Source organism: Dermacentor variabilis, chromosome 6, assembly GCF_050947875.1.
Source record: "Dermacentor variabilis isolate Ectoservices chromosome 6, ASM5094787v1, whole genome shotgun sequence".
Classification (NCBI taxonomy): domain Eukaryota; kingdom Metazoa; phylum Arthropoda; class Arachnida; order Ixodida; family Ixodidae; genus Dermacentor; species Dermacentor variabilis.
In genome coordinates this window covers 133,341,951-133,356,800 of record NC_134573.1, presented here as the reverse complement: position 1 = coordinate 133,356,800, position 14,850 = coordinate 133,341,951, and the positions used below count along the sequence as shown (strand labels likewise).

Here is a 14,850-nt window from a genome sequence, read left to right as displayed (position 1 = left end):
TATCCAAACTATAACACAGAGGACGAAAATACGAAGAAGGGCAGAAGCGTACGTATTTGAGCTGGTTTTTTTTTTCATGTCTTGAGCAGAAAAAACAACAACAGTGTAATTGGATGGAAAAAGGGATGAACAACGGCGATGACTAACATTAGGTTGTTAGCGCAGTTGTCTGTTGCTTTCTAACGTCCTGTTCATCGCGCTTTTGTTCCAGCTCTATAGGGGGAAAGGGGCATTATACGAATGTAGCGATGCCATATTTCTGCCGTCTTCCTGGTATAGTCCCACATGTTGCTAGAAAACAAGCGGGAGGCTTTCTTCAAAACTTCTTGAGGACTCAGTTTTATCTTCGAGCACCCATCCTGACACTAATTTCTTACAAAGTTTGAGAAAAGAAAATTTCAGCGGGGCAGCTTCCACGGCACACAATTCCTAGCACATCAACCAAAGATGAAAAAAAAAGCAAGCACATCAATGTTCACTCGACTAATATCACACATGTTGGCGTAGCGATGCTCTTGTACGGTAGTTGAGTGCATGGTCATCAACCTGCAGAACGCCGAGCAAGATCTCGCCCCACGAAGCTGTCGGCGCTTCTTCGAGATGACGAGAGCCGATTAGAGATGAAGGCACACTTTTAGTTTAAAAAGTTCGTGCATGGAAGGAAATACCGACATATCACATGTGCCACTCACACTTGGAGTCTTTGAAGCTCACAAAGCGAATTCCAGCACTGTTCAGATCGCGTCAGCCGGGGCTGAAGAACTCACCCTTACTGCAGCTGGAATCGAAGTCAAGACACCAGGGTCCATTGCGGAATGAATTCTTCCGCAAGGCCGAAGGGTTTCGCAGTTCTAATGCGCTGTAGTTGTCAAGAACAAAGACGAAAGCGGAAATTTATAAGGTAAACTGGGCCTTCTGATTCGCTCAGCCTTGCTTGGCTTTGACACCATTCGAGGTGGCTTCCTTCTTGCCCCCCTTTTTCCAGATGTACGTCTGGACGTAGAAATTGATGAACAGTACGAGTCCGAGCAAGAGCTGGCCGACGCCAAATACGGCCAGCACCTTTGGATAGCCGCAGTCGTAGAATATCGGAATGGAAATGTGCACGAGAATAACCACGAACTGCGCAATCTGTACGCCGGTCAGGTACTTCTTCCACCACAGGTACGGTCGTACCGCGGGTCCTAGGGCCGCCAAGAAGTAGTAGGTGTACATGATTACGTGCACAACCTGGTTTATGAGCAGTCCCAGTATCCCTTGGCCGTCGCAGCCGAAGTTTAGCCACACCCAGCCGCTCAGCACCACGAGGAAGTGATGGAGGACGTGCAGCACCGAGATCTGCGAGAACTTCTTGCGGGCCACGAAGAAGAACGTGTCGAGAAAGTCGGCGATGCGCACGTACAGGTACCACCAGCTCAGCGCCGCTAATTCCACAGACTGCTCGCTATTGTCCTTGCTGAGGCCCTGGCAGAAGAAACTGTAGCCTCCGCCCAGGTACGTTAGTCTGGCGTAGCGGTAAAAGAAATAGGCGTTCGCCAGTGCTGTCGCCACGTTGTACACCAGGATGGCGCGCCGAAGCTTGTACGGTTCGCGGTGCTTCATCCATCGGGGTCCGCCGATCTTGGCCAGGTACACGTAGGCCACCAGGAGCGGGAGGATGAGACGCCCCTCGGTCACTAGACCCCATCCGTCTACCCTGGGGTCGCGGAAGGACCACGCGTGCCTGTACAAGTCGCGTAGCGATGTTAATGCGGATGCCACCATATCGATTTGCGTGTACGTGCAGCTTGTCGAGACGGCCCGTGTGATCTTCCGGGACGTCCGGTGGTGACTGCGGTCGCTGGGAGGTGGGCGAGGCCGGAGCCCTTGTCTCGTTGAGTCGCTTTCTCGTAACGAAACGCCTCTGCGCAGTGTCCAGCTGCAAGGCGTCGTGCGGTCCTTCACGTGCGAGCCCTATACGTGTCCTATCGATGAGCCGCTCTCCCAGCAGGGAAACTCACTGCATTGTATGCTATTCCTCAGGGGCTGCTTTTATGCTGCGAATCTTCTATGGAGGACCCAGTGAAGACGGCGCGAACAGAGAATGATGTGCCGTGATCTGCGTCCGTATCTTTATAGTGACGAGCGACCTTCGTTTTCATTTCTCAGTCCTCTTTATTATTGCTTTTTTTCTTTCACTCGCCTTGTTGGGGTGCTCAGTCTGTCATAGCTGACGCCTGTGTTAGGGTTTCTATGCACGCGAGTGAGGTGGTAGGCGCTAATATAGTACAATTGGCGAGAGTGAAAGGAACGCGATCGACAGACACGCTCATGGGCGGACCCGCGTGAGGCACATGCAGTAAACACACGATGAGTTCGCGTTGGGAAAAATGAAGAGGCCGATGCGAGGAAGAAAGCAGGAAAGGAGCGTTGCTCCAAGCGTTGGCACTTCGTTTTCCTGCAAGTCGAAGCTCTATTGTGAACGTCCTTCCCGAACGTGCGTCGTAATGCTTTTCGCTGATTGTTATGCGAGCTGCAACGATAATTTGCTTCCTAATGTGCCACGCTACGTGCCCACTCGAACAATATGAAGGGGAACGTCCTTTTATCGAAACGTTGGCCAGCCTTTCTGAGGCACCTTATCCCTGTTTATAACCGTTATACCACATGTCCGGCCTAAAAGCACCCAATGAGACGATGTTCAACAGGAAAGGTACTTGTTACATGTTTTACGTCAGGTCTGAATCCACACTTTGCGAATAATCGCAATGAAAAAAAAAAAACGTTTTCGGCGGTGCTCTCTCTCATGTTGCTCTCGACGGGACAACCTTAATTTCTCTTTACATATTTTCTATGTAAGTGGAACATTATTTGCGGACAAGTTCCACTTTTTAATAGCAACTTATGTGGAACGCGGTAAGGAGTGTGTATACATTCCACTCAAGCGACAGATGCTTCAGTTCTGATGAATCAGTTCTACGGAAGTTCGCAAGGTGGAGGAAGTTTCGTGAAAGGAAAAAAAAAGAATGAAGAATGGCTTCGACGTGTCGATCAGTTCGACCTCGCCCTGCAAATTGATAGCTCCCTGATGAGCTCAGACGTATACGGCGAACACACCGCGGATAGCCCTTGGTCCCGGGTTCGATCCCGGGACTGGGAGGATTTTTGCTTCAGCTACGGAGTTTTCTTTCTCGGAAACCCGTGTGGGTTGTTTCTCCTTGTAGCTTCCTGCTATAGTGCAGGTGCACGCCATTTTCCCCCCTGTGATGCTTGCTGTGCGTGTGTTTGCGGGCGCACGTGTGCTGTTCTCGGCAAAGGTCAGCGACACCGCTCGAGATGCTTCTCACCGGCGCCGCCCCTGTATATCCTCGGCGTCGGTGAGTTCGAGGGAAACGCGATCGCTCGCGCGTAATTACGAGCAAGTTTATCCCGTGTCGCAACGGTTGAGCTCCCAAGAGCGTTCGACGGTCGCCGGCAGTGTCGTGCGATGGTAAAACTCCTTTGCTCCGTGTCGTGGTTATGTCGTTGGGCCGAGGTGCTTGGCGCTGTCTCGGCCAGCCAGTGACACGGTTGGCTAACCGTTGGTTATCGTGGGAAAAGAGCCGCGCATGCGTCCGCCGCGTCCTTGTTCGTGTTTTCGATCTACTTCGCTAACGTTTTCACATATATCGGATGTTGTAACGTTACTAGCTGTTTTGCTGGCGTAGGCGCTAGTTGAACAAAAACAAATATTTAACGAAGTATCCAGGGCTTAAGAGGAAGCTTTAGCTCGGGGCCAACTGCAATGCCGCCTATTTAGGATATGTGTAAAACGCAGAAATGCTTTTATGAAGCAACAGCTAGGTGGACCTGAATGGAATTCCTTGCATTTGAGAGAGAAAGTTAATTTCTGGTGACTGTAACAAGCAAAATATTGATTTAGGACTTTTAAAGAAATATTTTCGAAAATTGTTGTTTAAGAAAAAAGAAAACGACAAGCACAAAGTTCACAAACCCGTAACTCTGCCCGAAAAACAGATACTATAAGTTCTGTAAACTCTATCAGTTAGAGCAGCTAAAACGGCCAAATTATATCTATTAATTTACAGCTGATGTAAATCTGGTAAGTGTTCACGAGGGTTTTGCAAAAGTTCTACTTGCATATTAATGACATATTTCAGATGGATGTTTATTACACCAATTTTGCCCACATTAAATTATATAATTAAGTGCATAATTCAAGATTGTGATCTCGTTTCTCATTGCTGAGTTAGAGTTGTAAAAGTGATAGTATTTTTTCTTGAAATGTTGCGATTTTCGCCAGTTCGTATAAAAAAATAAACAATCTAAATCAAAATTTCGCTTTCAATAGTCACTCCATTTTAACCATTTCCTTTAAATGCAATAAATCTAATCGAGTTAGATGCAGTGGTTGCCAAGAAAAACGATTGCTGCGTTCTCATGTATTTGGATGGGAGCTCCTGCGCAAGAACTTCCGCCAGGAAACTTTGCCTTGGGGGCCAACTCCGATTCTCCTTTTCAAATACGCATGAAACGCAGAAATGATCTTATAAGGCACCTGCTTAACCAATTTGAATGAAAGCGCTTGCAGTTAATAGAGAAAGCTGCATTCTAGAGACTGTAGAAATAAGAATATTGATTTATGACTTCAGATATTTTACAAACATTGCCGAAAATTAGTAGCTGAAAGAAAAATTGAAACGCGAAGTTTACAAATTTGTAATTCTGCACCGGAACCAGATATCGCGGTTCTGCAAACTAAATCTGTCTGAGCATTTGAAGTGTACAAATTTCATGCGTGAATTTATAGCTCACGTGAAACTTAGCGCAACTTTTGCAGATGTCCCTTTTCACTAATGATTGGTATATTTCAGGGCGCTGTTTATTGCATCAATTTTGTCTGCTTTAGATAGAATAGGCATGCATTGCAGAATTCCGATATAGTTTGTTATTACTAAGTTACAGAGCTGAAAAGTTCATGCTTCAATGTTATATTTTAAGTTTGGCATTGTTGAACAATTTCTTATCAAAAGACCGATTTTCTAAATAAAAAAAAAGTTATGCAGATCCCACGCACACATGCCGCTTCACCGTAGCGCACCAGCGTGGTTCAGTGGACAGCATATTTGAAACTTGTGTTTTGAAACTGGCCGAGTTCCAACTAGTTTTTGTTAGCAACATAGACAGGACCCTTCCTTCTATTAACGTACGCAATTACGGCACTTAATGGACACTTAGTACTCCGTTATTGCAGCACTTTGGTCCTGACCAAAACACTGCTATAATGCAGCACTTGCAGCACTATAGTGCCGACTGTGCGCCGCACAGTCGCATGTTATTGGAAGGAAGTGCCCTCTTGACGCCACTATCTGAAACATTGTTGAAACTCGACATATATATTGAAATATATATATATTTTTGAACATGCTACCCATTAAGCTACGGCAGCGTATTGCGGGAAGTTCAACAGATTGCCGAAGGGGCAATGTCCAGAATTCCTGGGCATGTGTTCGAATCTATGTGAAGCGAAACTTTCTTGAAGCAATGAATAAAATGCTGTAAAACTAAAAGCGTTGCACACGCCACCGAACATGACGAACGTGCCAGTCGTTTCAAAGGGCTACTCTGCGCTCACATGAAAGGATTCGCGTTTTTTTTAGTCTATGTCTTGAAGCCGCTCACAACATGATAGGCTTCAGGCCAGGCCTCTCCACCCAGGACACCATGAAGCTTATCAAGATACAAATCCTGGAACGCTGCACTCGGGACACGAGAGCCATCCTTGGTTTGGACTTGGAGAAGGCCTTTGATAACATCCGTCACGAGTTCGTTCTCGACGCCATCTCCAAACTTGACCTAGCTAGGCTCGTCCTTCCATGCCTTCGTCAGATCTTTCTTGAGCAAACGATGCGCCATCCTCAAGGCTGGAGATTTGGAATCGGAGAAAATGGAGCTGAGCAGAAGAGGCACCCCTCAGGGGTCAGTCATCTCACCGCTCCCGTTTAACATCGCAATGGTCGACCTCTCAAGGTACCTAGGCAAGGTCCAGGGCATCGGTCACACGATCTACGCAGACGATATCACTGTCTGGTGCGCGAGTGGCAGTGACGGACAAGTCGAAGCCGCTCTCCAGGAAGCTGTCGACACTACAGAGCGCTTTCTAACGGACACGGGACTCCGGTACTCCCCAAAGAAATCAGAGCTCCTTCTCTACAGCCCAACTAGAAAGGGCCGCAAGCCACAGAACTGGAAACCCCCCACTGAAATTGACATCAATTGATACACCAAGTGCGGAGATCCCATTCCCAAAGTCGCGTCCATTCGAATCTTCGGAATGACACTCGAAAAGGCGGGCACGAATAGCATCACCATTGACAAACTGGCAAAAAAAGACGGATGGCGTCATCGGTCTAATCAGGCGGGTAGTTAACAGAAGGAGAGGCCTGAGCGAAGAGAAGCTGATAAGGCTAGTCCACGCTTTCTTGTTATGCCATTTCACGTACGTAGCGGCCCCATGCAGCAAGACAAGCTAAATGCCATGATAAGGAGGGGGATCAAGAGCGCGCTCGGACTACCAAACTACACACAGCACCGACCGACTCCTGCAGTTGGGTATTCATGATACTCTGGAAGAAATTGCAGAAGGGCACAGATTCTCAGGCTCTCCGGCACCAGGGCAGGCAGAGACTCCTAACAGAGATGGGTGTCCCCCCGGCCACTGTCCAAGACGCCTATCAGGGCCTTCCGAAAGAGCAGAAAGATAGAATCATCATATCGCCCGCCCCGCGCAATATGCATCCCCAGCGCAACGTAGAAAGAAGGAAGGCCAGGGCGGTGGCGCTCCTAAGCCGCGCGACAGAACTCCCTGGCGGCAGCTGCTTCGTTGACGCGGCCCAGTATGGCAACAGCAACAATTTCACGGTAGTGTCGATCAACCACAGGGGTTCGACCGTTAACGCCGCTTCGGTACGAAGCACGTCCTTGCGTGCGGCCGAGCAAGTGGCCATTGCCTTGGCCCTCCTGGACGACAAACATCCCAATATCTTCAGCGACTCCAGGGCAGCCATCCGCTCCTTCAGCGTTGGCGCTGTGTGTAAGGAAGCCTGTCGCATCCTCGACGGCAAAAGCATCGCCACCCACACTCTCACGTGGTTCCCCGCTCACATGGGATCCATCATGGGAGGCCGCACAAACCTCAACGAGCTGGCCCACTCCAAGGCGCGAGGTCTCGCTTTCCGCGACCACGGAGAACTACAACGCCGGCCCGCAGTGGTGGAGAACAGAGATCAACCGACCACATACAATAAAATTGCGCAGCACTTCTATCTCGGCAGGAGAGACTTTCCCCTTCCACACAAGAAGTTAAATAGAGCGCAGGCATTGACCCTCAGATTATTGCAAACAGGCTCGTATCCCAGCCCGGCTTTATTCCACAAGATTTATCACCACACCTATGCCCCTAGTTCTTGTAGGCACTGCAATGACATCGCTAGCCTAGACCACATGCTCTGACGTTGCCCCTCGTTACGAGGCACAGAACAAATCAATGAAGACAAGTGGCTCTCCGCTATCAAGAGCCCCGATGCCGGGGCGCAACTATGGGCTCTCCAGAGGGCCCACGATGCGGCGGTCGGGCATGGCCTGACTGTCCCAACGTGGGAGCGGCCCGCAGCGCGCTGAGTCGCGTACCTCAGGACCTTTATTAAAGTTTTGCATCCATCCATCCATCCTTGAAGCCGCTAACACATAGATAGAGAGAAAAAGAAAGGCTCATCGTGACCTAACGATTTGAGCATCAGATTGTTTTGCCGTAAGACTAAGGTATACGATCCCACCATCCAATACGTAATTATATTATTTTATGTGTTTGAGCAATCCATAAACTACTACGAAGAATGCATCATCGAGCAGCCCGCAAGCAAACATTTTAATGCGTTAGCATCATACATATAATACGTAGTGCATATAAGGGCTGGAATTTGGGCGGGTGTGTGAGAACGCATACTTGACTTGAAGCTCGAAAAACAGGGCCAGAAGAAAGGAAGATCAGAGCGGACGAGCGCTACCTAGTTGATGGCGCTCGTCCTACACTCTTAGCACAATGACGTTTAAGTTTACCTTTAGTTGCAAGTAACCTACAACATAAAGGTTACGAGGTTACTAAAGCAAGTTGATATCTGTGCTTTTGTTAATTTCAGTCGCAGCTAGAGGTTACATCTGTCGAAGTATATAGAACGTTAGGGCGCATTGCTGGGCTCATTAGTGGGTGGAGCTTGGGGCAAAGTTGTAGCTCAACTGTGGAACGACAACGCGTTTCGTTCGCACCACGATTTTCCCGTTAGCAACTCCCAGCACATACACACATTCGCTCGTGAATACCAGCGACTGCCTTCATACGTCGCACCTATATATATATATTACTCGCACGTCGTTGGACATATAGGAGCCCTTGCTAATGCACGGTATTTCCTTCTGCACTTTCACTGAATCGTACGTACGCTGCACTGTATCGCGTGCTGACGTAACGGCTGGGCGAGATGCTTTTTTCCCATCTATTGCGCTGGCGTTCCGCTTTGTCCAATTACGTGTATTTCTTAGTGCGCTGGCTGCGAACGCTTTGTTTTCCTCTAAGCGTGGCAACGGTGGTGTCCTTAACCCATTGTGGTCGCACGAAGGTCGTCTCTCGCCTGATTGGTCGAAATGGCGCATTTTGTTGACGAAACGAGGTTCTTAGCAATCACGGGAGAGTGAGCCAACGGTTCGCTTGCCGAACCGTTATAACATCGCGGTCCTGGACGCACTGACTGGACACTCATGACTCCAGACTAACGATGGCAGCTGGCGTCAAGAACCTATTTCAAACTTTTTTATTCTAATTCTGCAATCAGCCCTCCGCGATTGGTCAAAAGCTTTTTTTTCGCTAACTCAACTTCGCCTGTCTGTCACGCGACGTCATGAAAACCGTGATAGCTCCTATCCCTTATCAGGGACGACGGAGGTTCTTTTCCGTGTGCCACCGCCAAAGATGTTGACGCACCGTGAAGCCGATGCCTAGAGCCGCGGCCGCTTACTTAGCCACGGTCCGAGATTGAGGGCGCTGCAATGCGATAGCGCGCGAGCTGAGTCACGTGGCTTTCCTTCATATTTCGCGGGCTTTCTGTAAACGCCTCCCCCCTTCAAAAAAAAAAAGAAAAAAAACCATGCCACGCCGCATGTTCGTCTGAAAAAAAAATTTGTACACTGGTCGCTTTGTAACCCCCTCTACAACACAACGAAACGCACTTGGCCCTAAAGTGAAGATTAATAATTTTGCATATTTAATCTAAGTTAATGAAGTAATTAAGCGAAATTTAAAAAAGAAATATACTCTATGGAGCGCCACGTGACGGCAAGCTATGTGCGTTGGTTTCGTTCAGCTGCGGCTAACCACGACTGTGCTCGGTTGCTGGTTTTCTTCTAGTGCTGCATTTTTTCTCTGTTTACATTATTTTCGTGCATCAGTAACAGGCAACGACGTTTGTGCTGAACCCTGAAGTCTTCTACTCTGCTGGGAGATCCTCCCCACGGAGCTTGCCATGGAAGATATGCTCTTGGACGCGTCTGGCGGTCAGCATAGACCGCCCGCGCCTCGGAAGCGGCTCAGTTCGGCAGTAGGATCCGACGCTACTGATTCCGAGCTTTCTGACTCAAGATCGGAAGATTCGGATGCTTTCATACCTGTCAAGCACCGCCGCCCACGACGGACGTCTCCGGCGTCGTCCTTAAGTGAAGGGACTATCATATACAGCACCATCAAGACTACGACAGTAGCTTTTATTCCTGTCGACGCGATGGTAAGCCTGAATGCTATCTCTCGACAGAAATTTAATGATTTCTTCTTCAAACTTGCCACTAGACTAATCCAAGAGGTCCGCGTGAACCCCTGGAAAAATGTCATTGCTGTTGACACAACTGATGACAAGATGGAGCAAACTCTACTTGGTTTGTCTGAAATCTGTGGGGTCCACACGCGTACCTACATACCACAGGGTACAAATATAGCAGCTGGTGTCGTATCTGATGTGAACTTGGATCTCAAAGACGAAGTTTTTGAGAACATGATCGTTTGCACGCCACAATGCAAAATAATTAGCGTTCGAAGGCTGGGCTCGTCAAAGTGCATGAAGATACTTTTCGCCTCTGGAAAGCTGCCTAGTCATATAAAGGCTGGACTAGTGCGCTATCCTGTTTGACCTTTCGTACCACGGCCTTTGCAATGCCATAAATGATTTAAGATTGCTCATGTTCAGGGCTTTTGCACTAGAGATCTGGTCTGTGCCAAATGCGGTGGGAACCACCATGTAGATTCCTGTGAAAGTCAGGCATATCGGTGCCATAACTGTAATGGTGAACATTTGGCAACGGATAAAGGATGTCCCTCATTGAAGAATGAACTAAAGGCACTAAAAGAGAAAGCCAAAAAGAAGGCAGCAGGAGATGAAAGCTCCCGTCGCCGTATAGTGCTGCCCCAGCGACTGGAAAAGCAGCGCGTTCAAAGAGTGACAAAGAAACAACGCATCGAAAAGTAGGGGGGCGGACCTTCTGCCTCTCAGACACATCGTGGCCAGCACTTCCATCGAAACCGCCGGAACAAGTATCTAGAAAGACTTTGACCACAGTGGAAAGCACTGCAAACACAGTACCTAAGCCGGTATCAGCCAACGACGATGTGCAACTTGTTAATGTTCTAAAGATGCTTGTCAACGTCATGAGATCTCTAATCGCCGGTCGCCAGACACCAGCAGCGTCAGCAGCAGAGCAACTTTTGGAGGCACTCGTTCCTGTTCTCGACGGCCTTCGCTAGACGTTTTACCGGAAACAATTCTAACAGTTGTCGGCAGCCTCGCCCCTTTGTGCTGCAATGGAATGTCAGGTCGATGCGACCGCGGCACGCTGATCCAGTCCTTCGACTAATCGCTATGAAGACTCCACCAGACGTTATAGCGCTTCAGGAAACTAACATAAGGAAAGACGAATATCGATTGCCAGGCTTCGTAGGTGTCCACAGTAACACTCGATGTGCCTAACCAGCTTGTGGCTCTTGCCAGTGTGTGGAGGCGGCGCATACGTGCAATGCTTCAAAAGCATCAGTGTACGTTCGTGCTGACTTGGACTTCGCGGTTATTGACACAGACGGCATCTGTGACGATGAGTTTGAGTGTGTAGCTGTTACTGTGAGCCTCAGAGGTGTGTGTACGACGGTGACAAGCATATACAACAGGCCTACACGCTCTTCCGATATCTCGCTACTTGAGTGCTTAGTGTCTAGAGTGCTTAGACGGTGTGGTGCATCGTTTGTGTTATGCGGAGATTTTAATGCCCACCATCCACGATGGTGTAGCCGTCCCCAAGACAATCGTGGGGCAGAGATTAACGAGTTCATTATCAAGAACGATCTCCAAATACTGAATGACGGTTCACCTACATTTATAGGTAGAGGAAAGGAGCATTCCACTATAGACCTTGCGATAACAACGAGAGATGTGTGCTTAGCCTGGCCATGTGAACCCGACCCGTGGGGCTCAGATCACCTACCCATTTGTTCAACACCAACACATACTGCGGGTCGCCAGGATGTCGTTTATACAGTTACTAACTGGAACAAGTTCCGACAGCTGATCTCAGAGGCACCATCTCAAGACAGCCTATTTAAACTTATGAGTGAGTGCTTACAAAAAAGCACTCACTCATACAACGTACAACAACGACGACGCAACGACGACGGAATATCGGCAAACCAAATCCCGATCTAAAGCTTTCGCGGCTCCGCGCATGTCGACGGCGCGCTTATAGACGGGCACAGCGCTCTAAACGACTCACCGACTGGACTATATACAATCGCATTGATGCAGCCATACGGCGGCATACAAAAAAGCTTCGTCGCAAGAGCTGGGAAGCTTTGTGTAGTTCGTTGCATATTGGAAGTGCTTTTGGAAATGTATGGCGCATACTAAAGGCTCTCCGCACTCCTGAAATCTGCAAGAGTCCTACGGCTAAATTGAGCATAGCGACTGGCCAGTCACCAAAAGTAATAGCAGAGGCATTTGCAGACATTTTCGTCTCTTCTGCATCCAGTGGCACCAGAATTAGCGACCTTCCTTCTATGACAAGTCACAGCACCGTAGCCGCTTCCTACGGTCCAGCCTGCCAGATGGACGAGGCAGATTTCACTCTTGAGGAGCTGCGACATGCGCTGAGCCTCTCGAAACGCCGCACTGCTCCAGGCGCAGATGGTGTGACGTACAAAGCATTGCGGAACGTTGATAAGAGTTTTCATGACCGTATATTGGACGAGTATAATGAAGTATGGAGAACCGGTGTAATCCCTGCTGAGTGGAAATCGTCTGTGGTAATACCAATTTTAAAGTCCGGGCGTCCTGCAAGGCACCTCAAGTCCTACCGACCAATATCCCTAACTTCATACATCAACAAGTTAATGGAGCGAATGGTCTTGTTTCGCTTAAATGTCAGGCTAGAGGAGCTGAATTTTTTCCCTGATGTCATGAGTGGCTTTCGTCGCCGCCGTTTGGCTCTGGACAGCATATCAGACCTTGTCTCAGCACTCGAATTTGCTAAAGAAAACAAGCATTCCGCCTACATGCTCTTCCTAGACATACAGCAAGCTTTCGATTCAGTTCCGCATAAGGCGATTATTTTCGCTCTTGCAACCGCGGGAATTTCGGGTAGTCTGCTCCACTTTGTGCATAATTTTCTATCGGAGCGCCGGATGAAAGTGCGTGTCGGAGGAGTAACTAGTGAATACCGAAATGTGAAGTGCGGTGTTCCACAGGGTAGCGTATTATCACCGCTTTTGTTTAACGCGGTACTCGCCGCGCTTCCAAGTCCTTTGCCTCGAGACACTGACTTCCCTGTGAGCATAGCTGTCTACGCAGATGACATTGCTCTGTGGATAAGCGGCCCTTCGCACCTTGGTCCGCGGCTTCGTGCAAGCTTGCAAAGAACTCTCAACGCTACCTCGGAGTACTTGGGTGAAGTTGGCCTGCTCATATCACCTGCTAAGTCGGCTGCAATAGCATACCACCCTAAATAACGCGCTCGTCGAACGATGAGCCGACTGTATCTTGACGAAACGCCTATAAACTGGGTGCGACAACACCGTTATTTGGGGTTAATTGTGGATGATCGCATCTCTTGGCGTCCTGCCGTTAAATCCGTACGACGCAAATCGCACTCCCTCCTTAAGTATGTGGCTACCTTGACTGCTCGAGGGGCTGGTTGCGACCAAACAACGGCTCTTCAGGTGCACCAGTTATCTGTACTCTCAGGCATGCTGTACGCATTACCAGTTTTGAACATACCACCTAGTTTGATGGCCCAACTGGAGCGAGATCATCGCATTGCCTTTCGACTAATGCTTGGATTACCTTGTGAGGCGCAATCTATTGCATTACTTACTGAAGCGCATCAGTTACCCCGGAGGCTGCAAGCAGATCAGAGAGCTCTGTATCATATTGAGCGTCTGCACCGCGCATCGAATGGTCAATCGCTCCTTAATCGTCTGATTCACCACCCATTATCTCGCATGGGAAAACTGGCGGCATTATTTATGGATGTCACTACCATTTCTGAACATGCTGCTTCAGATACGTCTCCGCCTCCAAAAGGTATCACGAAACACGTATTCCCCATTTACCTCACAATCCCTGACATGCATAAAAAGTCTGATATGGCTATTTCGGCAATATTCCAATTGGCTCAGTCTCACTTGTTCGAAAAGTTTCCAGATGATCTTCAAGTTTTCACAGATGCATCTGTACACAACGACGGTCAAGGCGCCTCTGCAGTTTTTTACTGCCCTTCAACTCAAGTACGACGTATCTTTCAAATACCTCATCCAACTTCGTCAACAACTGCGGAACTAGCAGCGATTAATGTTGCACTGAAATACGTGCAAGAGGAGTTAATTACATCGAAGGTTGTCATCTCTACGGACTCCCGTGCTGCCCTTAGCTGGTTACAACGCAGTGAGCTTGATTGTCCGCTTGTGCGCAGCATTACTGACTCTGCGAGCAAAATTACATCACGTGGGGTATCTCTCGTTGCTCAATGGATACCTTCACACGTAGGAATCGCCGGAAATGAAGAGGCTGATCGGCTCGCTTCGAGTTGCGTTCATAACAACTGCGACTGCACAGAAATTTTGTGCAAGCTTGATGACACCCGTCTGCTGATTCGTCGCCACCTACTCAAGCAGCATCCAGATCAGCGCGTCGCAAATGGAACGTTCCCGCCCCGTGTTCGTGGTCGAGGCTTGCCTCGTCGCGCTAGAGCACAACTGCTCAAGCTGAGGGTTGGTTGCGTAAACGTGCACGAACGTTTATGCAGACAGACAAGGGTGTGTGGATAGTCCATTGTGTACGTCTTGTGGCTGCTACGAGACACTTCAGCACCTTATATTTGAGTGTCCCGCTTTCAGTGCGCAGCGCATGTCGCTAGTGAGAAACTATCATCTCCTTGGCCTGCGGTGTGCGACACTCGAGGAATGTTTATAACCCAGTGATTGTGCATCTAAACGTGATCAGGCTCATCGCGCCCTACTAACGTTTATAGAGTTAACTAAATTAGGTTCACGTTTGTAGCATGAACATTCAACATTCTGTAGTAAGCGTGACCTTCAGTGACCGGCCCTACTGTGTGTGATCAGTACTGTGCCCTAACGCTTCTTCCTTCGAAGATGGGAGGTGGCCGGTTCAAACACCTCGTAGTGTATATTGTGAACCGATTACCGGTGAAACGGTGATTACGTGCAGCTGTACTCGGCGTCTCATCGTGGAGAACACAATTAGCCGTATAGCGAACTAGCCATGGATG

The 14,850-nt window shown here is 48.7% G+C and overlaps 1 pseudogene; it reads right to left on the bottom strand.

Moving 5' to 3' along the window:
- Positions 1–315: 315 nt before the first annotated feature.
- LOC142584372 (very long chain fatty acid elongase 4 pseudogene) lies at positions 316–2,067 on the bottom strand (annotated as a pseudogene).
- Between the last annotated feature and the right edge of the window lie 12,783 nt (positions 2,068–14,850).